Below are 26,016 nucleotides of genomic sequence, written 5' to 3' on the forward strand. Positions count from 1 at the left end.
ACCCTTTGTCAACTTTTCACCCCGCACTCCCATGGCTCCCCAGTTCCAGCCCTCATTAACTGAACATGTACTCTGCCCCGAACTGGGGTGAGTGCTTTTCTTATGGCCCCCACTATTAATTCTTATAGCAACATCCTCACTGCGTCCCCTCACTCAGGTACACCCAGGATCTGTGTTTGCTGGTCAATAGTTAACAACCCACTCTCTAGAATAATGCTCCAACCAAGGCCCATCGCAGCTGCCACCGAGGGTAGAGAGGTATGACACAGCATTCTGCCACTCAGATGCAGCAGGTGTAAATAACCTCCAGGGCACAGACAGTAGTAAAAGGTACAGGAAACCAGGAGTTTCTAGTACTTAGGACCTTTATTTTCATATAATTTATTTCATTTAAGCTCACAGAATTTAACCTGAATCATGGTATTTAACGACTGCTTGTACAATTTCTGAAAACTTAACAATCAGTTGCTGTGACCTGCCTGCCCCCAGCACACCTGCCTGGGCCCTACCTGGTGCTGTGCTGTGCCTGCATTTACCCACTGCAATAGTGATGTCAATCACAGCACCCCTGGGCAGCCTTTCATGCAAAGGTCATTTACTAACCCCATTTTACAGATGAGGATCCAGAGGAAGCTCTACTCAAGCGTAAGAGAAGTGAAGTGACTTAATGTCAGCCTAACTCAAGACTCTGAACTGCTACTTCTTTATTTAATCAATTTCATTGCTCAACACCATTTGATACTTTATCTAAATGGGATAGAACTGGGATGCTGGTATAGGTTTCCTCAAAACGCCTTCAAAGCAGAAGGCTGCGCAGGAGTACCAGCCTGAGTTCTAATTCTGGCTATCTCTGAGACAGTGAACAAACCACCCTCCCTTTGCTTTGTGGTCCCTAGCTGAATAATGAAGGGGAGCAACAATCTCCCTGTGCCTGATCACTCCAAAATCTAGGCTGCTACAAGATGGCATTTTTGTGGGCAGAAAGCACAAGAGACCCTAGACTCCATTCTCTGCTAGACATGGCTTCCTCCAGACACGGCTCCCTCTATTGCTCTCAACGATAGCAGATCTTGCTACTCAGTCAGTCCCCAAGGAGATGCATATTGGACCCTCACAGTAGTTCAGTAGGCATAAATGAAGAATGGCATAGGGGTGGGGGCAGGCAGAGGATCAGGTGACCTCTAGAAGTCCCTGGTGTCCTCTCCCCTGGAGGCTGGTCTTGTGGGTTTCCTGAGCTAGATTGATTCCAGCCCTGGAATCTATCATTCCCTTCATAATACAAATAATCACCAAACGCGTTCAAGCACTTGGTAGCCTGGATATTCACTCTAGCAATTCTCTGTGTGGACGGTGATTAGACCATCATTATCTTAATGCTTCTTAATTTATCTTTCTGATTAGCAACTTACCATTTTATTTGCAAAAAATAGCCTTCTGCTGGGTGGAAGCCAGCCGAGCACAGCAGCTGTCATTTTCTCTGTACTAAATCAGGCCAGGCTTAAGTTGGTTCTCTGGCGATGCTATTTCTTGTGTCTTGGTGCTAACAGGCACCACAATCCATCATGGTTATTGTAAAGACTTATCTCTGGGGTCTGCTGGCTGAGAGGTCACCTCGACCCAGGGAAGGAATTCAGGATAAGACAACCCCTCCCCTATCAATTCACTCAGTCTCATGGTGCATTATGGGGCTCAAAAGGCAAGTGTTGGCTGAGACTAGGAGTGAAGTCAGTGATGTGTGTCACACAACACTGTCACACACACACATTAGCTGCCATCTATAAAGCATTTGCCACCTGCCACACATGGTGGGGAGCACTTGAGATCCATGATCTCACTGAGTTCTCAGGACAACCCGATAACTGTGTGTTGTGATTATTTCCACTTACAGGTGGAGAGAACAAGGCTCAGAGAAGTGATGGGTTTGGCTTAAGTTCCTACAGTTCCTAAGTGGTAGAATCAGTTCTGGACCCAATCTTCGAGACTCTTGGAACCAACAATCTTAATCAACAATCTTAACTGCCATGTTATATCACCTTTCCAAGCAGAGTAGACACAGTTTGAGATGGGGGACTTTAAAGCAAATACAATCAGGGTGACTCTTGAATAAGAACATTTTACTGGTTTCCACTCACTAAAATGTCCTGAGTAGCCACAAACAAAAATCCTCTTCTTTCCTATTCTCCACTAACATGAGGAATCAGATCCCTTCTTCCAAGTTGCTACTAGCTGTCTTACCTTGGGTCACATATTTTCTTTTTCAACAGATCTCCTTGTTCTTCCATCTCCTAACCCTGAACAAATCACACTCCTTTCTGATTTCTATTTCCTTCCAGAAAAAGCCTTTATTGTTTTTTCTCCCAAAATCCATAGGTCATGGCCCTTGACACATTGCTACTTTGCCACTGTCCCTAAGAGGTCCATCACATCTGTTCCACTTGGATGTGCAAACCTTGTACTCCATCTATATCAATTGTTCCAGTTTCCTCAAGAGAGCTGTATCCCTAGATATCAGGTATATGAAAGAAGGGGAAGTTATATTACTTGACTCTCAAAGTCTCCAGAGGAGGACCATGTATAGACGGAACTCACCAAAGAAGCAGGTGCCTGTAATGTGCATCTTAACCTCAGCTTGCATTCTTGAGGCAGCATCTACTTAACTACATATTTCCTGGTTAACAGAAATGCCTTCACTAAGCAGCCTGTCTGAGAACCCAGTCTGCTCTGTGCAATAGGGCAGCCACCAGCCACATGTGCTTGGTCACAGTGAAACGTAAAATCCAATTACTCAGTTGTACTCGCCACAATTCAAGTGTTCTGTGCTGCAGGTGGTGACAAAATCGGCCAGCAAAGATAGGAGACCATTCCCACCTGGGCAGAATGTTCTGTCAGATAATTCAGTATTCTAACTTCACCTGGAAGACTTCATAAACCAGGTTGGACCCTATAAAAAACACATTTAATGAATTATGGTCAAGGAGTTTGCTCATTTGGGATTGCATAGGCCAGTGCTTTTCCGAGAGTCATCTGGGAACCGATCAGGTCCCATCTCGGACCTACTGAGTCAGGGACTGTAGACATGGGCCAGGAAATCTCTGCTTTCATCAGCCCTCCAAGTTCCTGGTGCTGGTGCCCACCCTCTCTTCATGCACATAAAGCATGACGCCTCGCATTGAGACACAGCTGGGCGCCTGCCACTGAGGAGCTTTTCCAGTAAGGATTCACCAGCAGCACAGTGAACGGAACAGTCTATTCCCATTTTACAGATTGGAAACCGAGGTTCTGGGTAGGCAGTAACTACCGCAGGGCCACACCACTTAAAAATGGGCAGAGGCACTTCTCAGACTCAATTTTCTCTGACTTGTGCACCAACAATCCCTTCTGGAGCAGGCAGAGCTCCTTGCCAGCTCTCTGCAAGCACTTGGGAGAGTCTCCCCACTGGGCAAACAGAACAGTGGGACCCAGGACAGGACCAGGGCTATGACTGTCCCAGCAACAGCAGCTCCAGCTTGTCTTGAACTGGGTATCAGAGGGGCTGAACCCTCTCCACTCAGGTCAGTGGCTTTTTCTGGGTCATTCTAGTTTGGCCAGGCACCCAGCGATCTTGTTTGAAGGGTGCCTGTGAGTCCAGAGGGCTGAACTGCTCTAAAAATAAAATTCTTCCTTGGATAACTATAGATTTGCTTTTCTTAAGAGTTCAAGAAAGCCTCCAGTGGCTGTATTAGGGGATTAGAGTTAGAAATTGCTGTTCCTTCTTTAATCTCTGCAGTCGTCCCTAGACCAGCATGCTGGATTTCATAGGAAACGAAACACATGGTCTATTTTGTACAAAAGTCATGTTCCTGAAACACTCAACAAACATCCAACGAGTACCCCTGTTACCCAGATATTTCCCTCAGATAATCTCATTTAATCTTCAGAACAACCCTGTAAGGATGTATTATTTGAGACAGTGGTTACTATTATCTCCATCTGTCAGAGGAGGAAGGGGAGGCATTCAACTGGAAAGCAGCAGCCCGGATGCAAACCCAAGCCTGCCTATTTTGCAGGCTTTCCCTTTGCTAAACAAGCCTCCTGTGTGTGGAAATAAGGTAAATTAAGAGAAGGGACTAGACTGGGAATCTGGAGACGAATACAGGCAGAGCTCAGACACAGCAGTCAGATATAGAAAGGGGAAGAAGTTCCTTGGGTGGCAGCTCAGTCAGCAGAAAGGAACATTTCTTTTTTTTCAAAGACTTATTTATTTATGTATACAGAGCTGGGGTACAAGCCAGAGGTGCAGGGATGGTGAGAGGATTCACCAGACACAGAGCGGGGAGCAGAACAGGCAGACTGACAAAGTACACTTCTGAGGGGAGCAGTGGGCGGTGCAGGAGGGGTCTGCTGTGCCATGTGGGTCACACCCAGGGCCTGCAATCAAACTCATACTGAAACAGCTGCGCCAGCTTGAGGTGCTGCATCCCAGCCTGTTGCGCTACCAGGGAGATCCCGAAAAGAACATTTCTAAGGGTATTTGTGTTAACCAGTCCTGTCCTGCTCATTGTAAGAATTCCATGTGACCACATCACATGCATATATTCCATCTGTCCACCCTGTCCCTCCCCAGGCTGTTTCTGAGCTGGTGCTGTCTCCACTGCTCCAGGCCCAGAGAGAGGCATGGGCCGTGCTAATGCGTGAGATGGACAGAATAGGCCCATAGGCCACCTTGGCGTGAGAACTGAGGGCAGTCAGATCAGCAAGTTCTGAGTTATCTCTGAAAGGTGAGCAGTCTCTTGCTCCAGAAACACTGTCTAACGGGGGTCCTGGTGGTCAATGCCCTCACTCAGCTACCATTTCCTCTGTTTCCCATGCATCTCAACCCTCAGCCTCCTGGGCTGAGACCTGGGACCCGCCCTCTGCTCTAGAAAGCAAGTGGGACCTAGTGGGAGGGAGGGAGAGGGCCAGGTACATCTCTTGCACACCTCAGCTGTGATGCCCACCACTGGGGCTGGTCAGAAGCTTGCCAGGCCTGTGCCATCTCTGGGCCGACTGTGGGGAAACCAGAGGGTAGAGGGGCTGTGTGAGCCTGTCAGACTCAGAGCCCCATCCTTGGGAGAACCCCACCCGGGGTCACTGAGGGTCACCCAGGGTTTACAGGGGTCACTGAGCTGAAACCTGTGTTACCATGCCTGTCATCTGTGACATTCACAAAGGAAACTCCTCTGGGTGTCCCTAACTTTTAGCTGAACTCTGATCTCAAGATAGCCCCATTGCTCTCTAAGTTCTGGAAACAAGTAGAGAAGGCCCATCCTATTTGGAGTTGGACCGGCTTATGTTTGTCCTTCCCTGACATTTGGGATCTTAAAGTTCAACAGCAAACTCCCCGATTCCAGGAAGGAACTTTTTAGGGGAGACATGGCCTCCCATGCCTGAGTGCAGTTGGCCCCTGCCCCGCCCCCGCCAGCCCTAATTTCCCATTCAAGATCCCGAATGTCTTCCCCAGATGCCTGTGGGTTAAGAGGGGTGGTTATAAGCTGAGCTTCAAGCAGCCCCAGGAGTCTGGGTGCAGGTTCAGGCTGTCACGAGGTGCATATCAAAGCCGGAGTTTAAAAACTGTACTGGGAATAGTGTAATTATCTCGCTTCACCACATTTCTCAGCCCCGACTGAGGTTTAATTAAAGCCAAGTAAAAACACAGAGTCGCCATTTCAGATATCACCCCCACTGCATGCTGGTTTAAAAAAAAAAAAAAAAGAAAGGGAAAAAAATCCTTTATCAGGGACTTAAAATTTTTTCTGTGGGTATCTTCCAGCTCAGTTGGATATTATTCCTTCTTAACAGTCCCTTTAAAGAAAAAATATATATTTAATATATATGTATAAAATGAGTTAATCCCCCATAATCTCCTTGAGTTGTACCTAAAACACAGTTTCTTGCAGGTGACCTTTTCAGAAGAGGCTGTTCCTATGGCAACCGCATTGTTTGATTCAGTCAAGAGAAAAATGCTGCATGGAAATGTATTTAATTTTGCTTAATTTGATGCTGTATTTAACACTTGCACAGGCTGAAAGGAAAGAAGGGCTGAGAGGAAAGAGCCAGCTCATCTGGGCCACACTCACTGGTTTCCTGTCCTGGAGGCAAAAAGGCCCCCCAGACACCACAATCCACTCGGAACCTGCCCAGGCTTAGAGCTGGGGGCAGCACTGTGAGGTGTTCTGCAGGAAGTGGACAGGGTGCCCCAGTAAGCCACTCAGTGTTGGCCACAGGGCAGACATAGCAAGTGGAATAAAAAGGCAGCACCCATCGGTGGCCCAAACACCCACAGATTTGGCCCAAGTGCCCAGGGGCCTGGGTAAAGCCCTTGCTCTGTTGGTGCTACAGCATTTCCTCACCTGAAACTGAGGTCACTGAATTCAAACACCTCTCAGGCGTGTTTTGGCACGAAGCCTATGAGTCCCTGCAAGTCTGGTCTCCTCAAGGGCATTTAGAGCTTTGTGCAGAGTGGACATTCAGGAAGAGACTCACTCATCTGATCAGACAGGAGCCCACCCCAGGACATACCACAGTTAGGTCCAGAGGGGTCTGGGCCCAGTGTTGTTCACCACAGTTCATGGGCTGCTACACCTACAATCTGAGGTGAAGATTCTAAAGCAGGGTAAGCAAGGATATTTGATGCAGGTGCCACCTTGGGTATCAAGGGTGGAGTCCAAAAGTGCCAGTCCAAGCTTTCTGGTTCCCAACGGTTCCTTCAAGCCAGGTACATGTCCCTATTTGGGGCAAACATGGCAGCCACCAGGCAACAAAGCACATGGAGAAACAGTGTTGCTCCAGCGACCTCCCTCATGCACCTGCTTCTTCTGCCTCAGCCTTAAATAAACAGCATACGAAAACAATGAGCCTGCCTGTTTTGGATGAGTTTTAATCTCACTTGTTAGCTTGATGACCTTGGGCAAATGATTTGACCTCTCTGGGCCAACCTTTCCTCATCTGAAAACTAAAAGTTGATGTGGGTTTCTAAAATGTTTTTCCTACTTTAACATTCTTGACAATAGGATTCTAATCTCTCATTCCCACTTGTGAACAGCTAACACACCTCCAGTAACGGACTAGATTAGCCACCCAGATCTTCAGTCACGGAGAGTCAGCTCTTCTCCCCAAGTCTTCAACTAAAGCCCCCACATCACCATCCTGAGTTAAGCTCCACCATGCTGAAGTCCCCAGGCTTCACAGTGTTGCTTTAGGTGAAACTTGGCTTCCCCCTGAAAACATGACTCCTTCAAAGCCCTTTCCCATGGAGGCATTTTTAGCTCCTGTCCTTGTACTTCAGAACACAGTGCATACATGTCTTTTTTGTTCCCTCTCTAAACTGTTTTCTTGTTTCTTTCAGAAGCCCAAGCTCTGGCACAGAACCTATCATCATACCTCCTGATGCCTCTTTCATGCTCTTACTCTACCAACTTACTGACCATTCTTCCTCTTTTGTGAATGATCTGATCACCTACTCTACTACATTCCTGCCACCACCCTCAGAGATTTCAGGAAGATGCTCTATTCAATACTCCAGCCTCTTAGTTCCTTAACACTTTTGCTCCCGTGAGCTTTTGTTCCACTCACTTGGTCACTGCCTAGACTTTATCACCCCAATAACTGAATCACCTACAGCTAGTTTACTCTGACACTCCCCCTCCAGCAACTTTTCTACTACATTTGGCCATTTGCTGTTTTGCTATATCCATGGCTACTACTCGCTCTCCTCCTTACCCAGCTCTGGGTTCTTTAAAATCCAACACTTGAGCTACAGCCTTGTCAATAATCCGAAGCTTCTTGCAACTCTCCTTCCTCTGAACGAGTCTAGCAGAACTCCAGTCCTGGTACCCTATCTATTCATCAAGGTCTGCCCCAGAGCAGCTGAACATGCTGGAGAAAAATGACACAAATTTGCTAACTAGACGCACAAGAAACCCGACCACAAATCTCACTCAACACTGTCAGAAAAACCAACTCTACTTGCCTAGAAAATTCAATTTCCCAATCTCTGGGGACACTATCATACTTCCTTCTCTCTTTTCATGTATCCACACTCCCTGCTCTACCCCATTCTTGGCCGAAGACCTGGTCATTTATTTCATAGAGAAAATAGATTTCTATATAAATGAGAACTACCTCATCTTCCCATCAATGAGCCCTTTTTCTGTGTCTGCACCAGAATCAAAATACTCTGCCAACCCCCACCTCCAACCCCAATTTCAATGGCAAGAGTCTTGGCTCCTGTCCAAGGTCAACATTTTCACTGGGTCAGCTGGAACCATTCTCCTATGCCATTTCAGGAACTTTTTGTATTATTATTTTTTTTGCCATTCGTCTTATTTCTTCTTGCATTTTATTTTCTGTCTTTTGCAGTATTTCCACCACCCCCCCACACAAATATCTAAACATACCTCAAAGTTGACATACAATATGGCCAAGGCTAACATGGGACTTCTTGTGGTGACTTGATGGCATGCGTACAGACATTGATTTAGTGTTAAGAGCACAGTTAATTCCATAAAGAATAACTGCACAAATATTCGCTTCCTTTAAATAAATGTCCCCTTGAACCCACCCTCCTTTGGCCTCACTCCCTTCTCCATTCCTACCTCTTTTTGAGCAATTCTTTTCAAAGAAGTCATCAACACCCACTATCTTCACTTTCTCATCTTCTACTCTCTCTCACTATATAAAACCTATCCAATGTGACCAATAACCAAGATTTCTAAGATTACATCCTGTGAAGTAAACGGTCAATTTTCTGTTCTCATCTTGACATCCCAGGAGCCTGTGGCACAGCTTGCCAAATGTTCCTTCTCAGAACTCCTTCTCCACACCCTGTGACTCCTCACTCACCTGGTTTGGCTCACACTGGTGGGCACTTCCTCCTAGGCTCCCTTCCCTGCTTACCTAGATACTCACCTAGAAATGCAGGGGTGGCTTCAGCACTCGTCCTCCCTGCCTCCTCTCCCTGTGTGATCCCTTCTAGTCCTGTAGTTCCAGATACCCTCACACACACAGGTCTCTCAGATGTACATCTCCAGCTGTATCGTTACTCAGACCCAGACATCTGTATTCAGCTGTTTACTCTACATCTCTATGTCAGAGTCTAAAAGGCATTCCAGACATAAAATATTCAAAGCAGCTCTCTCAACTTCCCTCCTCAAATCCACTCTATCCCTTGCCAAGGCTTCCCCATCTAAGTAAAAAGTGCACTGTTTAGCCACCTGCTAAAACTCTGAGTCAGTCTTGGTATCTCCCTCTCTCAACCATCCAATTCACCAGGAAGCCCTCTTGGCTTTACTCACTTGGTTCTACTCAATGGGAGCAGAACCACCTGGACCCACCCACTATCCTCTTTCTCTACTGCCATGGTCAAGACCAAGTCCGCAGAGCCTCCCCTTGGGTCTCTCTGACTCTACACAGCTTCTTAGTGTTCCTGCCGCAGTCAGTTCTCCTTGCTCCCCCTTAGTCTTTCAATGATTTCTCTCTGCAACTGAAGTAAAAGCTTGTGGACCTGTGCATGGCCTCCTAAGGCCTCTGTCTGCCTTGCCCATCTCTTTTCATTCTCCCTCTCATCTACCAATTCACAGGCACATATGTTGGGGTTCACTCCAGGACTTCATACTTGCTTTTCCTCCTGCTAGAGATGCTCTTCCCTCCTACCCATACATAGCTGCCACCTTCTCATTCACCAGGCTTCAAGACACATATCCCATCCGCAGAGGGCCTTCCCCAACACCAGCCAAGGCACTCTGCTACGGGACCCCATTTAATTTTCATCACAGCATTCACCACTTTATTTTCATATTGGTTTCCCTGTTTGTTCCTTCTCTTGCTCCTTGATTAGAATAGGAACTTCCTGAGAGCCAGGACTCTATCTTGCTCACTATTATTCTCTGTATTGGCATCAAGGTTTTGAACACAGTATGTGCTTACTGTTTTCTGCCCGCCTGCCTGAAGGAAGCAATTTGTGGCTAGGCACGGGTGCAGAGATAACTGTAGAGGGGTGAGGATGGGGGAAGAAGATAGCTCCTGCTGGTCTTCTTTACCCATGCGCCCCAGACAACCTGCTGCCATGTCAGGCTCACGGTCAGTGCATGAGAGGCACATGGGATCTGTAGCATCTTGGAGTGGGACATTGTTTAAACACCCCTGATTAACCTTTCAAACTAATGCAAGATTTTCCACTGATTTAACATCCCTGCCTGTCTTCTGAGATCTTACTTGGGAGAGGAAGTCCTGCATCTGACAGAGAAGCCCAAGGCCACAGAGCCCAGCCTTCCTTTCCAGGGGTCAGTCCTGCTCACTGCAGGCTGCTCTTTTCACACTGTGCTCCTCATTTGCATGTCCTTGTTCTCGGTGTCTCTGGGACACCTTACAACTTGTTCTCTAGTTTATTAAAAGTTTAAAAAATTCACATTAAAAATGGCTACAGTTGGGCCCTCCCTGGTGGCATAGCGGGTTAAAGCACAACACTAAGAAGCTAAAGCCACTTCCTCATGAGTTCGATTCCCATCACGGGAGGTGACCAAATGGCGCGGCAGACCTCTCCTGACCCGCCCGCTGCTCCCCTTGTTAAAGGACACCAATTCTGTTACAGGACAGGGAGAGAGGGGCACCCCTGAAGCCCCAAACCTGCCTGCTCTAAGTGGGTTCTGCCATCCGCCACAACAAGACAAAACATATAAAACTTTAATGAAAAGGGACTTTAATGCAGTAAATATACAATACGGAACACAAAGAATATAACTTCTAAATCAAACACCTGAAGTTACCCATCCCCTCGTGGGCAAGAGTCAACCCAAAAGGGATTGGCCCAAAGCAAGGCCTGAAAGCCTGCCACTAGGCTAAAGCACCTTCTGGCCGGGACCCATGGAAAATGGTCAGACAAATCTGGGAGGAAAAGAGCAAAATCAATATCAACATAAACACTGCCATAGTCACCTCCCTACAGGTCTCTCACCCACATCTGCCTTAGCCAGTTCAGGGCCAGTTCAGGAAACAAGCACAGTTTCTTCCTCACATGCTTGCTGCTCCATGTGGCTTCCTCAGGTCTCCTTCTTGTTCTCCATCCAGCTTCCTTCTCTTCTTCTCCCTCCTTCTCTTCTCTCCTTTTTCTCTGCTCAGCTCTACCCTCCTCCTGGGTGGGGCAGGGAACCTGGAACTTCCCATTTTCCTAGGGACCACCCAGTTACACCCTCAGCAGTGTCCTTCGTCTACCTGCCTGTTCTGCACCCCACTGTGTCTCTGGTGAATCCTCTCACTACCCCTACACCTCTGGCCGTACCCCAGCTCTGTATGCATAAATAAATAAGTCTTTTAAAAAAAATGGCTACAGTGTTGTCTCCTATGGGAACTGTACAGCCCCAGCGCACGGCCCACACTACCGAGGCCCCACCCCATGGTGCCCTTTGTGCTCCCATGGGGGAACATGACCTCCGCAGGAGCTTCTGTCCCTTACCCTTCTGGGGTCAATTTTCCCTGTCCCAGGATCCTAAGGTCATGGATCCTAAGGTCATGTGGCTCATGTGGTTAGCAACATGGACCCCTTCTCCATCATTCAGCCCTGGATTACATCATCATGGGCAAGTTACCTGAGTTCTCTGAGTCTCATCCACAAAGTGGGGGCAATAATAACACATAGCTCAATGTACTGACATTAAAGTAAATGAGATTGAAAGCGCAAAGCACTTCTTTACACACTCTGGACTCAGAGGAAGCACTCACAATGCAAACTGTCACAGAGACAAAGGTCTCCAGATCTACCCTCTGGCCCAGATCCATCACAATGGTAGAAACTTCTCATTTGGCCCCACCCTGGTCTCACTCAGAATATCCAAGAAGATTCTCATTCTCCCGGCTCCTGCTCCTGTGACTGTCCATGTGACCTGTGTGTCTCAAAGGCAAGTTCCCCAAGATGTTACCTACACCCATCCCCTCTTGAATCTCACGGTTCAATAGGAGCTTAGAACTTGTCCCAGTCTTTATTGATTGGGGGGGAGAAAGGGACAATGCTAGAGTTGAAAATACACTCTCCACACTATATGCTAATAAGGAAACCCTGGCCCACAAGGCCGTACAAGCTCACACAGTGATGGCCAGGTTAGGAACTCAGGTCCTGAGTGATAGGAAGGCACACTGCCCCACTGCGATTCCTGTCCATGAGATAACTGCATAGGAAGCCAGATCATGGGGTATTTACATCAAGAAATCAGTCCTTTTGGTCAAAGCTGAGAAACTCCCTTGGTGCCATTTTTTCCAGCACCACCCTTAAGAAGGGAGTCCCAAGGTTAAAGGATGGCTTAATATTGAGAGAACTGAAGGTTAAGACCCTAAACTAGCTCTCTATGTGCCCACCCTCCTTTTGCATCCTCCCCTTTTCTCTTTTTGTCTAGGCTGCCTGCCTTTTCAGCTGTTTGCTCAGAAGCTGGGCTCTGTTTGCTGAGCCGTTATTCATTTTCATATTACCTGGGATATTTTTCAGCTGCTCCTCTGGGTTTTAGGAGAATTGCAAGTGGTGAGAAGCAGTGTGGGCTGCAAAGACAAACATGCATCCATGACCGCTGAGCCTCATCTGGGGAGTTGGTTCATCTTATGAAGGCTATCATCTCCTGGTCTGATCCTTGGTCCCTCACCCTGGACTTCTGGGGAGTAGGGAATGCTTTTAGGAAAACAGGCTGCAAGTTTTTTTTTTTTCAAACCTTAAAACAGATGCAGCAGATTGTATGGCTTTGGTTCTTGAATGATGGGCAGTGACTCATTAAGGCTTTAGCCCTGCCTCCTCTTACAGGAAGTCCTCCCTGACTACAGTCAAATCAGAGATAACACAAATCAGTTGTTTTCATCACCCTGGAAAAAAGGAACAGCAAGACCAGTGGAGAGCTGAGTCTCTCACCTTTGCAAACAACTTCAGGAAAGCACTGATTCACTGCTGCTTTTCTACATACCCAAGACTAACTGGGAATAACAATGAAGGGAAATCATAAAGAAGAAGGCTGCTCCTCTGGGAGGAAGCTGGGGAATTGAGGCTGGGCCTGTTTACTTGGCAAGAGAAAAGGCTGAGGAGTACATCTTTAGGACTCACAGTATTCTCTACCTACCCAGGGTAGAAAAAAGCCTGAGTCTTACATCAAGGAAGGAAGGAGAGACCAGGCACTGAAGGGCAAGGGCAGTCAAAGCACAGGGCATCGCATCTGAAGCTCTTGGTCAAGTGTTGGTTTCCTATAGATGAGTCACGTGACCTTGGCAAGTCAGACTTACTCTGTCTCAGGAATCCCAATTCTAAAACTGGGCTGATAGAATCCCTCTCAGGGCTGGATAATAAATGAGATGACTCACGTGCAAGTGCTCAGTCAGAGGTGAAGGGCTTAGTAAATATCTGCTATCCGGAGTCAGACCATCCAGCACTGGGTTAGTCACCTGAGCATCCAGGGTCAGTCAATGCCTGGGGTGCTTTTGTCACATCGCTGGGATCTCTGAGATGCAGAGGTACCCCTCTGCCAGAACTGATCCCCTCTTTCCTTTCAAACCTCCATGCAATTTGTTTCAAATGTTCTAGAAAACTAGGCAAGAGGCCTGGGTTATTGGATATTTGTCAGGTTTAATAAAAGGTACTGAGTAACTCCGGGCTCCTCATGTTCTCAAGGTTTGTCACTATAGCGTTTATGGCCCAATGCCCTGCCACTCCAGGCCCTAGACATCAGGAAAGCAAGAGCAGGTTTTATTAAAAGGGCGAGGGACCTGGCAGTGTATTGTACAGAAGGTGGGCACAGCAACAGGCTGAGCCCCATGAGGCCTCCGATCGGACTCACCTCATCTCTGAGCTTAGTGGGCTAAGCGGGGCCAGGCAAAGACTCTCTGAGCAGAGCACACAGCGGAGCCACCCCTTTATGGGTCGACTGGAACCTTCCTTGAAGACATCGTCGACACACTGCTATCTCCCCCTTAACTCTGCTGCTTTCGTGACAAAATGGACATTGAAGGACAAAGTAAAAATGCATGCAGAGCCTTCTGGGAGGTAGGAACGGAAGGTTTTCCTCTGAGAACCAAGTGCCAAGCAGAATGCTTTGAGCTACAGCATCTTATCTAGTAAATGTGGATGGAGAGGTGAAGGAGCGCACAGATAGATGGACAGCCACAGGAGTAGCTGAAGTAAAGGGAGCACCCTGGTGCAATACTGGAGAAGCTTCATTCAAGAGAGAGCAACATGAAATGCACATCTAGCGAGCATTCGGCTTCAGAGAAGTTCAGGGATTATGAATATCTACAGAGAGGACAGAGAAGACTAATGAAAACTTGGTCTTAGAAATAAGACAGAAGCCCATTTGCTAAAAGCAAACCATTGCTAAATTGCTCAGTTAGACTTGCAGAACGAACCCGGAGCCCCTTAAGTCCAACGCAAAGATCTGAGAAAGGTCAGAGTAAGTCCTGAGCCTGGCAGGCCCCAATCTGAGTCTAGATGTCCTGGGACTGCCATGTAGGGAGGAGAGAGAGACTGGAGGGGCACATAACGGTGGTGTCATTCAAACCTCCTCCCTCAGAATCCCCAGACAAGATCACCCCTCCCCCACCCTGCCACGAGGGACACAGAAATTGAGTCACTGGGCACCCTCCCTGCAGAAGTTTCTGTGTCATCCCCAAGGCAGCCACCTTCTTTGATCCCAGCTAGGACAGAGCCTGGAAAACCCCGCCCCCAGAGCTTCTCATGTCAGATGTCACCCTCCTTAAATAGCTGGGTGTGTCACAGACTCCAATCCAGGGACCCACATGGGGGGCCAGCAGGGTACTAGCTACGATTTTCATATTTTCCCCAAATAGGGAAGACAAAGGCAGAGAGCATCGGGGCATGTCTGGGAAGGAGGACTGAGAAAGGGTCCCACTTGTTTTAATTTCCTCTTCAATGGGATTACAGACTAGGAGGCCACATCGGCTTCCAAACAAAGAGTAGCAAACGGCTGACTACAAAACAAAGATTTTTTTTTTCCAGGGTATTAGTTGTCCCCTCATTATTCTCTACCCCATGAATCAATTAACAAGAGACTGGGTCACAAGTGAATGGAAGATATTTAGCTTGGGACACATATGGAATGATGCCACACTTTGGAACAATGAGAGAGATCTTCAATAGGAGGAAATGGCTAACAAATGCTCCATTAAAACTGAAAAATTAACCCCCCTAAGGCTCCGGTCCAAAGTCTGGGCCCTTGAGCTGACCCGCAGAGAGGTATGTCAAGGCAGGGTCCACAGACTCTAGTCTCTCACCTAATTGCCAAGCGAGAACCACAACTTACATCCAGAGAAAGAGTGTTGATGTCATTCCTCTGGATTTCAGGATCCTGCCCAGGTCAGCGTAGGCTGCACTAGCTGCACTGCTACAGCCATAGGAACTGATAAATGCCGGAACACTGAGTCATTCATACACTAGGCATGAGTCCTTCAGGGTGCTCTGGTAGACTCTGAAGATAACCAGAAAATCATTTAATGGGGAGAAGGAAGGAGCAAAGCAAAAGCAGAGTTTTCCAGAACTCTGGACAGTCTCATCTCCATCCCTATATTGTTTACTCTTATAGCTTTAGTGCCAACAATAATGCCCAGCACATGAGACGCTGAATAAATATTTGCTAAGTGATGGCTGCATGAAACCCATTCTCCAGGAGACTGTTGCTATTTCCCAAGCCAGCCCTTCATGGGGACTCACCAAAACACTGAGGACCATTTGGTGCCTTCCAACCCCAAGAAGTGACCTACATCGAAATGTCTCGACATTCTTTTGAGTACATGATACCAAATGCACTTGAAGAGACCTAGACCACCCCTGAGGCCAGATTCTGCTGAAGACAGAAATGAGTTTCCTGTCTCATTTCCAGACTCACTCTCAGCCTCACACTGGACAGTAGACACCATCTGCTTTCATCAACCAAATTCACAAGGAACAAACAGCCAAGGGGCAAAGTGAGTTTGGCCTGTGAGACTTTGTCGCATCTCTGCCAGTGTTAGCAGGCAGGCTGGATGCCTCAGCCCTGGCATTAATTTTAGCCCATGTGCTATGATTACAAAATGGAATTAAATGACATGCCAAATTAAAGAGTTATTTTTTCTAATAAATATTTTGCATAGGATGTGTTTATAATGGCATTAATTATTTACGCTGCCATATAGAGAAAGCATAAATATAAAGAGGGAGATCAGACAGTTCCTGTAGGAGAAATAAAATGAAGATTTCCATCAGGATGATGAATACCTGCGGTCTAACTTTGGGGCTGGGGTTGGAGGGAGGAAAAAAGAGAGGGACATCTTGAGAACAAATCTGACAAGCATTATCGAGACTTTTGAGGAAGGAATATGTTAAAAATGAAAGTGAGTACAGAAAGTTTAAATATTTAATACCTGCATTAATTCTAATTCACACTTTCTTTATTTTTCAGATTAAAAATTTACAAGAATCTCTTTCATCCTTCTCCCAGGAGGCACTTGCGGTCACTGTTCCAGGGACGTCTTGAAGAAAAGCTTGGTGAAAAGGAACACCAGAAGAGCAGTGCACCCCAACACCACTGCCATGACACCCGCCCCCAGGAAGTGACTGTTGCTGGATGACTGATGGGACCAACCCCACTTCTGACCTTCTCAGCCCTGGCCATTGGGAGCCACAGATCCTCAGAGATGACTGACCGAGTTGTGGGTTTAAAGTGCTTGCACAAGCCCAGACCTTCTGGGTACAGTAACAACAACAGGAAATTTCTGTCACACACAGCCCCATGTTCCCTGCCCTCCAGGAGCTTTTATTCTAAGACCAAGTCAGCATTGAATGCTCTCAGTGATGTTACTGCAAATCAGAATTCATTTAGCTACAAGGAAGAAACTTCCTGAGAGTCAGATGGGAGAGTAATATAGGGCATTATTTCCATATTCACACCATCTCCCAACGTCAGCTCTGGCCCCCAGCCCAGCATCAAGCTAGTGAGCAAGCTCCCCTTGTACTAGCAATAAGACACTGATTCTACCCTCTGGCAGGCAGAGCCAATCTGTGTTGCTTTAGATAGCACTGTCCTGTGCCGCGCGGGACCCCACTTCTCTGAAGTGGTTAAGGTGCCGGTCTACACGGGAAACTATGTGATGCATCCAAGGTCCCCATACTCCAGATCAAAATTCTTCCCTCTGTGCCAATGCAGCATCTTCAGTGCACAGTCCTCAAATCTTGGACCTACAAAGAATAGGAAAAACTGGGCCAAGAAATGCTTATCCACCGCCTTCCTTATTTCTGAGTGTCCAGTCTGCACGGTGGGCCTGCACATCACTGACGAAAGCAATCTACTCACCCTGCAAGGGTCCACAGTGTCCGTGCTCCTCTCCTGTTTTTTCTGAGCCTCTCAGTGGCCCTTGGGCCACAGACCCGTCAAGGAGAGCTGTTGACAAAGTTGTCTCAAAGTGCCAACACCCTCCACACTCCACGTAGAGACACACTGATACAGCGACTGTGATTTCTCCCCCTCTCAGAAAGCCGCCTCCTCCCATCACTTACCACTAATTCCGGTATGAAACACCTTCACAAATAATGCTGATTAGCTCCTTATTCTAATCAGGCCTCTGCTCAAAGACAATTCCTGGCCCCCAGTCCTGCTTCTCCTTTTATATATACAGATCCACAAAATGTCTGGAAATCAGCAAAGAGGACACACTCACGCATAACCCCCCCACACACACGTACACAGACACACACACAGGGTCTGAGCAAAAACCGTGCCTGCGGTGGGGGATTGGGCTTATAGCTCCAGTCCTAGATGTTTAGGGCTGTTTCTTGTTTTTGTTTTTGTTTTTTTCTTCCTAAAAAATATTTACTTTATTTATAGGTACATACAAGAGCTGAGGTGTAGGCTAGAGATGGGGGTGGGGTGAGAGGATTCACCAGAGTCAGAGTGGGGAGCAGTGCAGGCAGATCTACTGAGTACACTGCTGAGGGGAGCAGCAGGTGAGACAGGAGAGGTCTGCTGCGCCATGTGTCACAGCTCCCAGGCCTGAGATGGAAGTCCCCTGCTGTGGCTGTCCATAGCTTCATAATGCTGAGACTTAACCCCTTGAGTCACTAGGGAGGCCCTGTTTCATTTTTTCACTCCTAGTACCTGCTGGAAGAGAGTCAGCCCTTCCAATTGTAACAGGATGTTCCCTAGGAAAATGGGAAGTTCCAGATTCCCTGCCCCACCCAGAAGCAGGGTGGAGCTGAGCAAAGAAAAAGAGAAGAAGAGAAGAAAGCTGGATGGAGAACAAGGAGACCTGAGGAAGCCACATGGAGCAGCAAGCATGTGATGAAGAAACCGGGCTTGTTTCCTGACCCTGGACCGGCTAAGGCAGATGTGGGTGAGATCCCTGTAGGGAGGTGACTATGGCAGTGTTTATATTGATTTTGGTTTTGCTCTTTTCCGCCCAGATTTGTCTGGCCATTTCTGACCCTTTTCCATGGGTCCCGGCCAGAAGGTGCTTTAGCCTAGTGGCAGGCTTTCAGGCCTTGCTTTGGGCCAACCCCTTTTGGGTTGACTTTTGCCCACGAGGGGATGGGTAACTTCAGGTGTTTGATTTAAAAGTTATATTCTCTGTTTTCGGTATTGTATATTTACTGTATTAAAGTCCCTTTTCATTAAAGTTTTATATGTTTTGTCTTGTTGTGGCGGATGGCAGAACCCACTTAGAGCAGGCAGGTTTGGGGCTTCAGGGGTGCCCCTCTCTCCCTGTCCTGTAACACAATGAGATGAGCAGAGTTAGAAATCATCCCACTTAACACCTGGAGAACAGAATTCCTCCAAGCAGCTGCTTCTTCCTCTCTCATATAATTCAAACAACCTCCTCCTGAAAGAGGGAGGAGAGGCCCCAGCCAGAAAGAAGACCTGATGAGTTCAAAGAGACGTGTTTCAGACAGAGCTCCTCTCCCGCCAAGCCTTCAGGACTAGCACATCCTTGCATTAGCTCCAGATAAGACCACTACCCAGGGACAGGAACTAGATCTGCACAGGCCCAGGAGCACACACAACAGCACGTGGAGGCAGGCTGGTAGACCAGTTGTTCAAAGGACACCAACAAGTATATGCATACTTTCCAACGTGACTGATTATGAAATTTTCAGATGAGGAAGGAAGGAATGGAGATAACAGAAAAGAAGGTAATTTAGCTAAAGGAATATGCTGATCAGGGTCCATGCTGGGGCTGATGATAGCAACAGACAGAGTGATAACAATCATGGTGCTGACACCTTGCAGAAATAAAGCCCCTTTCTCCCATAGGCACCGAGCAGGCGCTCTCTCTCCTACATAAAAATCAAAAAAGAGATATGGTGTTTGCAGAAGGCATGCTCCTAAAATCTTAGTGCAGTGTGCAGCACATTCGAAGCATTCTTGTTTTTCTCTCCCTATCCTGTCCACATTTCCTTGTGCTAAATAAAATTATTTAAAACTTGGGTACAAAGTGGGAAGAAAAGACTGAGGTCTCACCAGCCCCCTGCCCCTCTCCTTCCCTCCCTCCCTCTACCCAGATCTTGTGTACAGATTGGTTTTACTGCTGTGAGGAAAGTGGCTCAAGGATGGAAACTCAGAAAGAAGTTCTGTTACCTGAGGGTAGGCCTGGGGACTGAGCTGATCCGAAAAAGAAGAGAAAACACTCACCTCTCCAAGGGAGAGGAGCTTTTGGCACACAGAGTGTGGTCATCTTAAATCAGAAACCAACTCTTATTTTTCAAAGGCTGTTTTCAAAAGAACTATGCTCTCTTCTCGCCCTCACACCCCTCCCCTCCCCAGTCCCTTATACAGGCCTGTCTTGCAGCCTCTTTCTTGCCAGTGTTTTACTCACTGAGAGTATGAAAGTTTCAGATGTCAAGGAAATTACAACTGCTAAATGAAACCCTAAAACAGGGAGACATATATGCACCTCAGAGGCATGTTTCACATGAAAGTGTGAAATCAAAGAGTGGGGCTTGGGGGCTGCGCTGGCAATGTGATCTTGGACAAGTCATGTAACTTATTTTCTCCCTTCCAAAATAAGAAAGTTAATTCCTCCTGGGGAGATTGATCCTCCCAAGCTGATGCTTCTTGGGCTCCTTTTGCACATCAGACCCTGCCCCATTAGTCGTATTACTCAGTTCTCATAGGAACCTGTAAAAGAGGTGTGATTTCTCCTCCTGAGAGACAGACAGCTGGGCAGAGAGTGACCTGCCTCTGAGCAGAACCAGGGCCAGTTGTGAAGCTGGGCTGGAGCCCAGATGTTCGCCTCCCCAGCCTACGGCGCTCCCCATACCCCACAGCTATCTCCTCTAGGGCAGATAATGTCCTAGACATGCACAGCCTTTGCAAGGCTGCAGGACTAGGGGAGAGGGGTGCAAGGTGTGACATCTGGGTTTGCAAAAGGGGGTAGGAAGAGGAGCACTTTTCCTTTATTTTTTACATTTCCCTATTCAAGATCCTCTTTCTAGACACTTGGCAGCCAGAATTTTCTCCTCCTCTTGTTCTAGAGGCACTGCTCACTTTTTAAAGCAAAACAAACTTCGGGAGTCACTGGGGGCATGGGATGTTGCTGTGAGGGTGGCCTTGGCTCTCTGAAGGTTTCGGCAAGGCCTCTCCCCACACCAGACACCAGTGTCTCCAGCAGGAATGGAGATAATCCGAGTGAAGCTGAGAAGCCAGCCATAGTGGAGTGAAAGAGGAGGGCGGGGGGCCAAGACCAGGGGTTGTCTCCACCCAACAGCAGAACAGGCAAGAAGGGAAGCTGGTCATAGGGCATCTGGGAGCTGGGGACTGGTGAGAGCAACATGGCAGGTGCTGGTGAGAGTTTGGACTGAGAAGATCTCAGGGTTTCTTGTAGTGGCTGATGTTTGCCAGGGTTTTTCACGGGATTTGAAATAAGGGAGCCACAGTCATAAATGTTAGTGGACTCTGGTTAAATGGGTTTTCTTTAGGGTCCTCTTAAAATCTTCGCAATTATAAGGGACCCTATAACTCTTCAAACGGGGATGCTCATGTGGGGTCTCCCAAGCTGGCTCCACTTTAGGACTCTTTGTCTCCCCACAGAGCCATCTGTGTTGCACAGTCCACTGTGGGGAGTGTCCATCTCACAGGTGGGGCCAGAGAGGATCGGAACCCATGTGACCTCTAAAATCGGCCATTTTCCTGAATGTCCCTGTCCTGAGGGGGCCGAGACTCACTCCACACCTGTTTCCAGGGACTAGGGAAACGTGTCTGGCTGCAGCTGTGGCACACAGAAGGGACATCTGTCCACTTGTTCTGAGGGTAACGTTAAGGGAAAGAACAACTAGGCCCCTTGAAAGTGAGAAACCATCAACAAGCAGAGGCACAAACTGGCTGGACAGGCACCCCAAGCGTATGCTATGCCTCCCCCAGGCCTTATGGGGACCACCTAGGTCATTTCCCAGAAAGCCAAGCCCCAGCCCCAAGATCCAACCCTGCACCCATCAGGCCTTCTCCAGACTATCCCTGACTTCACCTTCCCAATGTTATTGGCTCCTTTCTGGAAATGAACTCAAATCTGGCGGCAAAGTCCACAGGATGCCCAAGTTCACAGCTGCACTCCAAGGGATTCTGGCATCCTCCAGAGCTTTCTAGAACCCAAAGTGGGTTCAAACAGGAAGCACAGAGGGGCTAGGAAGTAAGGGTGCCCTCTTACCCAGGGATGATCCCCACCTTGCCCTTCTCCCCACCCTCCCCCCACCCCATTTTCCTCACAGTTCTTGCAGGTCCTCACCTGTAACCACCTCTAAATCCTCCCTTTCTGGAAGTGTCAGGCACAGCACTACCTTGCTCAGGTTCAAGGAGCTTATGTCTCAGAGGCTATAGAGAGGGGGCTCGTCCCTACCATCTGCAAGTAGAGAGAGTACTGATTTGAACCTCACCTCACCCTGAGGTCACTGTTGTTGGGGTGAATGGGATTCCTACGATCCCCAAAGAGCTGTTAGAAGGGTGCAGAGAGGAGGCCAGTAAAAGCCCCCTCCCCCGGCCCATTACACACCCTTTCTCCTCCCGGCTCTGAGCCCAGCCAAGGCAGCTGTTGTCTAGATCAGACAAAGACCTGATACTTCTTCCAACCAGGCTGAGCTGGGCGGTCTGTGGATGAGCAGGAGTGGGGGTGGCAAAGAGAGGGGGCAAGGGAACGCCGGGAGGGGAAGGGCCTGCATGTCCTGTCCTCTGGTCCACACCCTTTGTACTGAAACAAGACTAGAGATAGCCACTTTCTGTGGAGCCCGCTCTGGCCCTTGGGCAGCCTCTCCCGCTCCTGTTTTGCTCCTCAGCCACACGCCCTTGGGCTGAGCTAAGTCCAGAACCCGGCTGAGTAGGGGAATTGTTCTGAGAAAGTGGCCCGTTGGCTGGTTGCTATGGAAACCGACATACCACAGTGCTGACCCCGGAGAGGTTTAGCATGCTCCCCCAGCAGGGATGCCAGCAGCTGGACTGCAGCTGTTACAGCGTAAGTGGGGGCTGGAGCTGCTGCCAGCAGTCCCTGCTGTTTGCCTAAACTAGTCCCGGCAGCAGATCCCCTCCATTTGCTCCCACCCCCAATCCTCCTGCAGCCAGGAAGGGAGAGGCTGAGTCTGCCCTGGCAGGAGGGGGTGGGGTGGGGAGCCTAGCTCCACTCTGGGGGGAGGAGGTCTTCTTTAGGAAGCATGGCACATCCTTGAGTGATGCCACATCCTTCCCACAGCATTTCTGGGCAACCTGAAGCCCAGAGCAAAGGAGAAATTGGCCGGCAGGCGCGCACACACCCAGGGCATGGCAGAACTGGGAGGTGCCCAGGGCTTTACCTGTCTGTGCTCTGCTTCTGGCCCTCCTGGTGGTACTGGGTGCTCACTGGAGAGCCGCCTGCTTCATGCAGACCAGAAGCATTAAACAGACATCACTCTTGAACACACCAACGGCGGGCAAGGGGCCATCACTGACTGAACAAAGGGGACAGCCAGAAAATTGACCCTAGCAATGTAAGAGTGACACATGAGGAGAAAAAGAAGTTAGTTGGGGCGCTCTGGGGAGAGGGACACAGAGGGGTATAACAAGGAGAGGCAGAGAAATTTCGAGAAGGAGAGAGGTGATGAGATGTCCAGAAGGAGCCAAGGCGAGGCCAGGAGCTGGGCCTCCCCTCCCCCCAACAAAGCAAGTGGCCTACCTAGTGAGGATTGCATCAGAAAGGCGGGTGGAGAGGGGGCTGTGGTGGAGGGGGTATTAAATTGGTTTCAGGGAGGCATCTCCTGCCATCCCATAATGCCTTGAGCTCCCCAAGTGGCCTAATGTAAACACACCAACCTGCCTCTCCTTCTTGGTGTGAAGCTTCCAGACTCAGGCCAGGCTAATCTGTGCGGGGATGCTAAACAAACACCCTCCGCTGGAGGGGTGAGGTGGCTCCCCGAGCAGGCCTATCAGCCTTCCACCCCGTGGGGCAGCCAGAACACAAGCTCCCTTTCATTCCCCCTGTGCCGCTGGCCTCACACGGGTTTGCTCTGACCCTCATCCCCACCCTCAGCGGTCACTCAGGCCTGCTCACCAGAGGAGGTGCCCTGAGGAAAGAAGCCCTGGGCAGCCCCACCCCCTCCTGCCCTTCCCCTTGGGCAAGGAAGTCAAATGCGCCCTGGGAGCGGGTAGCTGCCCCTCCTCCAGAGCCCTGCCTCACTGCTCCTAATGAATTAACACCCTTTTTAATACTCTTCCTCTCCCGTTGCCCTAAAATAGTTGTTTGCAAGCAACTTAGAGGGCGGCTCTGCACCCTCGCACCCTTTGGGAAGTTGTTCTCTTTATGAGAACAACTCATACTGTGGTTTCACTGCACAGAGCCCGGCTCCGGGAACAGCACGGGAATGTGCCAACATCATTACACTCCATAATTGAAGCCCTGGCTCTGTGATGGGCCGGCAGCTTGCTTTTGCACTTACCACCTTTTTAACAAAAATCTGGTATCTCACGTGAGTGATTTCTTTTATGTTTGCAGATCCAGCCAAGGCAGTATGGGCCCCCCCCCTCCCAGAACCTCTCCTCTGCTCACCCCCCACCCTCTAGCAAGACCAGCTGGTCCATTGCAGATGGGGGGGGGAAGTACATTGATCAACAGAGGAGCCTGGAGTTCCCTCTCCTGGCCAGCAAAGTCAGCCACCACAAAGCATCCATGACCAATGACCCTGAGCTCAGCAGGTGGGTGGGGTCGTGAGGACGGGCCAGGCGGAGGAAGTCTTGGGTCAGGACCCCTTCCGAAGAAGGCTGCCATCTTAGCAGAAGACAAGGCTGACCTGTTCCACCTCAGCCCCTGGTGGAACAGAGACAAGCCAGGGCTCAGCAGCAGGGCACCTGCACAGTGAGGTACCAGGGGCTGAGGCGCTATGTTCATGGGGAGAGGGGATCCCCATTGAGAATCCCCACCCATTTTTGAGGCCAAGTACAGGGATTCACTTGGCAGTGATGGGTCTTCAAGCAAACTGTGGTTATGAGGGAGAAACTACCTCTATGAATCCAACCCAGAGGTGAGTGTCCAGCTATGCTTCCTTCTATCCGTCCTCTTTGGAAAAGACAGAGACCTAAGCCTCTGACTCTGGGAAGCAGAGACAACCCCTCCCGACAGCAAGCATCTCTTCACCCTTTTACCAGCCCTTCACATAAGAAGTGGGCCCAGGAGTCCTGGTCCAAGTCACTTTGGGACTGGCTCACATTCCACCTGAATCCTGACCAGCCCCGACCCCCTCCTGGGACCCAACATTGTGGTTCCCTAGTCACAGGTGAAGACAAGAGGCCCGGGAAGAGACATCCTCCTGAGGATGACACACAACTGAAAGCAGCAGAACCAGAATTCATCCAGGGCCTTCCATGGCAGCCAGTGCCCTTCCCGTGAGGCCATGGGCCTGTCGTTTTGTCTTCACAGACTCTAGCATTGTGGCCATTGTTCAGCGAACATCTCTTTTACAGCAGGAAAATTTAAAAAATGACCCAAATTGGGCCATGGCAAGACATGTTCAGCTGCCTCTATGTGTGATAGTGGGGTTGGTGGAAGATGCAATAGAAACCTTCCCTGGGGGAAGGTCGCCCCAAGTGCCGCGCCGCCATCTTGAAGAGATGGAGACAAAGAAATTGAATGAGTTTTATGTTAAATTAACTTCTTTAAACGGCCTGAGGTTTTTCTGATCAAAAAAACCCAAAAATTGGAGGAGGAGGGTAGGTGGGAAAATGAGGAGTGGGTGTTGGGACAGTTGGCAGAGAGCAGGTTAGTGGCTAGACAACACATGAGACCAGAAAAGTTCCAGGCAGGCTATCTCCAGCCCCTGGGGGCCACCTCAGGTGATGGTCAGTCCTCCCACACAAGGAAAGGTGGACCCTCCCCAGGGCCCTGAGATGGGAATGCCAAGGACCCCCCTTCATCTGGAGCAGAGGACAAAGTGTGCTGCATGGGACCCGCAGGCTGAGATAGTGTGCAGGAGCAGGGACAAAGGCCTTGTCTGGCCAGATGCCTGGAGGTGCTCATGCTTGGGGGCAGGACAGCTGGACAGCACGGATGGGCCTAGTCAGGGTGCCCAGGGGCAAGAGATTGAAGTCCTCGTGGACACAGAGTCATTTAGAACCGGAGACATGAACTGGAACAAGCAACACTTTACTGGTCACTTAAATAAAGATTTTTTTTTTTAATGTTGGAGCTGATGAAGATTTTAGGCATCACCCTGTATGCGTCCTGGCTCAGGGCCTAGCATACAGTGGATGCTCCCCAAATGCCCATTGAGTGACTAACTGAATGAAGGTGCAGAACTCTGAGACCTGTAACTGATACTCATGATGATACGCGGAGACCCCAAGATATCGACAAACTATTGGAATCACCCAGAAGAAAATGTTGCTTTAGACACTTGCTAACTGTTGCCTTTTAGGGCTGAGTCTGAAGATCGATGCTTGGTTTTCGATGGCTCCTTGTGTGAATTCTCCCTGATTCCGTTTAATCAACCTGCACAGAGCTGTTAGCATATACCAATCCCTGGGCAGAGTGCTTCACTGCCCCTAC

At 48.9% G+C, this 26,016-nt stretch overlaps 1 protein-coding gene across 4 annotated transcripts in view; it reads right to left on the reverse strand.

The window, feature by feature from the left end:
* The window catches only part of PKNOX2 (PBX/knotted 1 homeobox 2), a 253,357-nt gene that overhangs the window by 135,816 nt on the left and 91,525 nt on the right, over window positions 1–26,016 (reverse strand). Inside the window, exon 1 of one of the 4 annotated variants that reach the window (XM_012729583.1) lies at window positions 8,926–9,049. The exons of the other annotated variants lie outside the window; for them this stretch is intronic. The gene's annotated coding sequence lies outside the window, so the exon portion shown is untranslated. Of the gene's footprint in view, window positions 1–8,925; window positions 9,050–26,016 lie in introns of those variants that run through there. 4 annotated transcript variants of the gene reach the window in all.

Source organism: Condylura cristata, unplaced genomic scaffold (genome assembly GCF_000260355.1).
Source record: "Condylura cristata isolate star-nosed mole 26May11 unplaced genomic scaffold, ConCri1.0 scaffold00025, whole genome shotgun sequence".
Taxonomy (NCBI): Eukaryota; Metazoa; Chordata; class Mammalia; order Eulipotyphla; family Talpidae; genus Condylura; species Condylura cristata.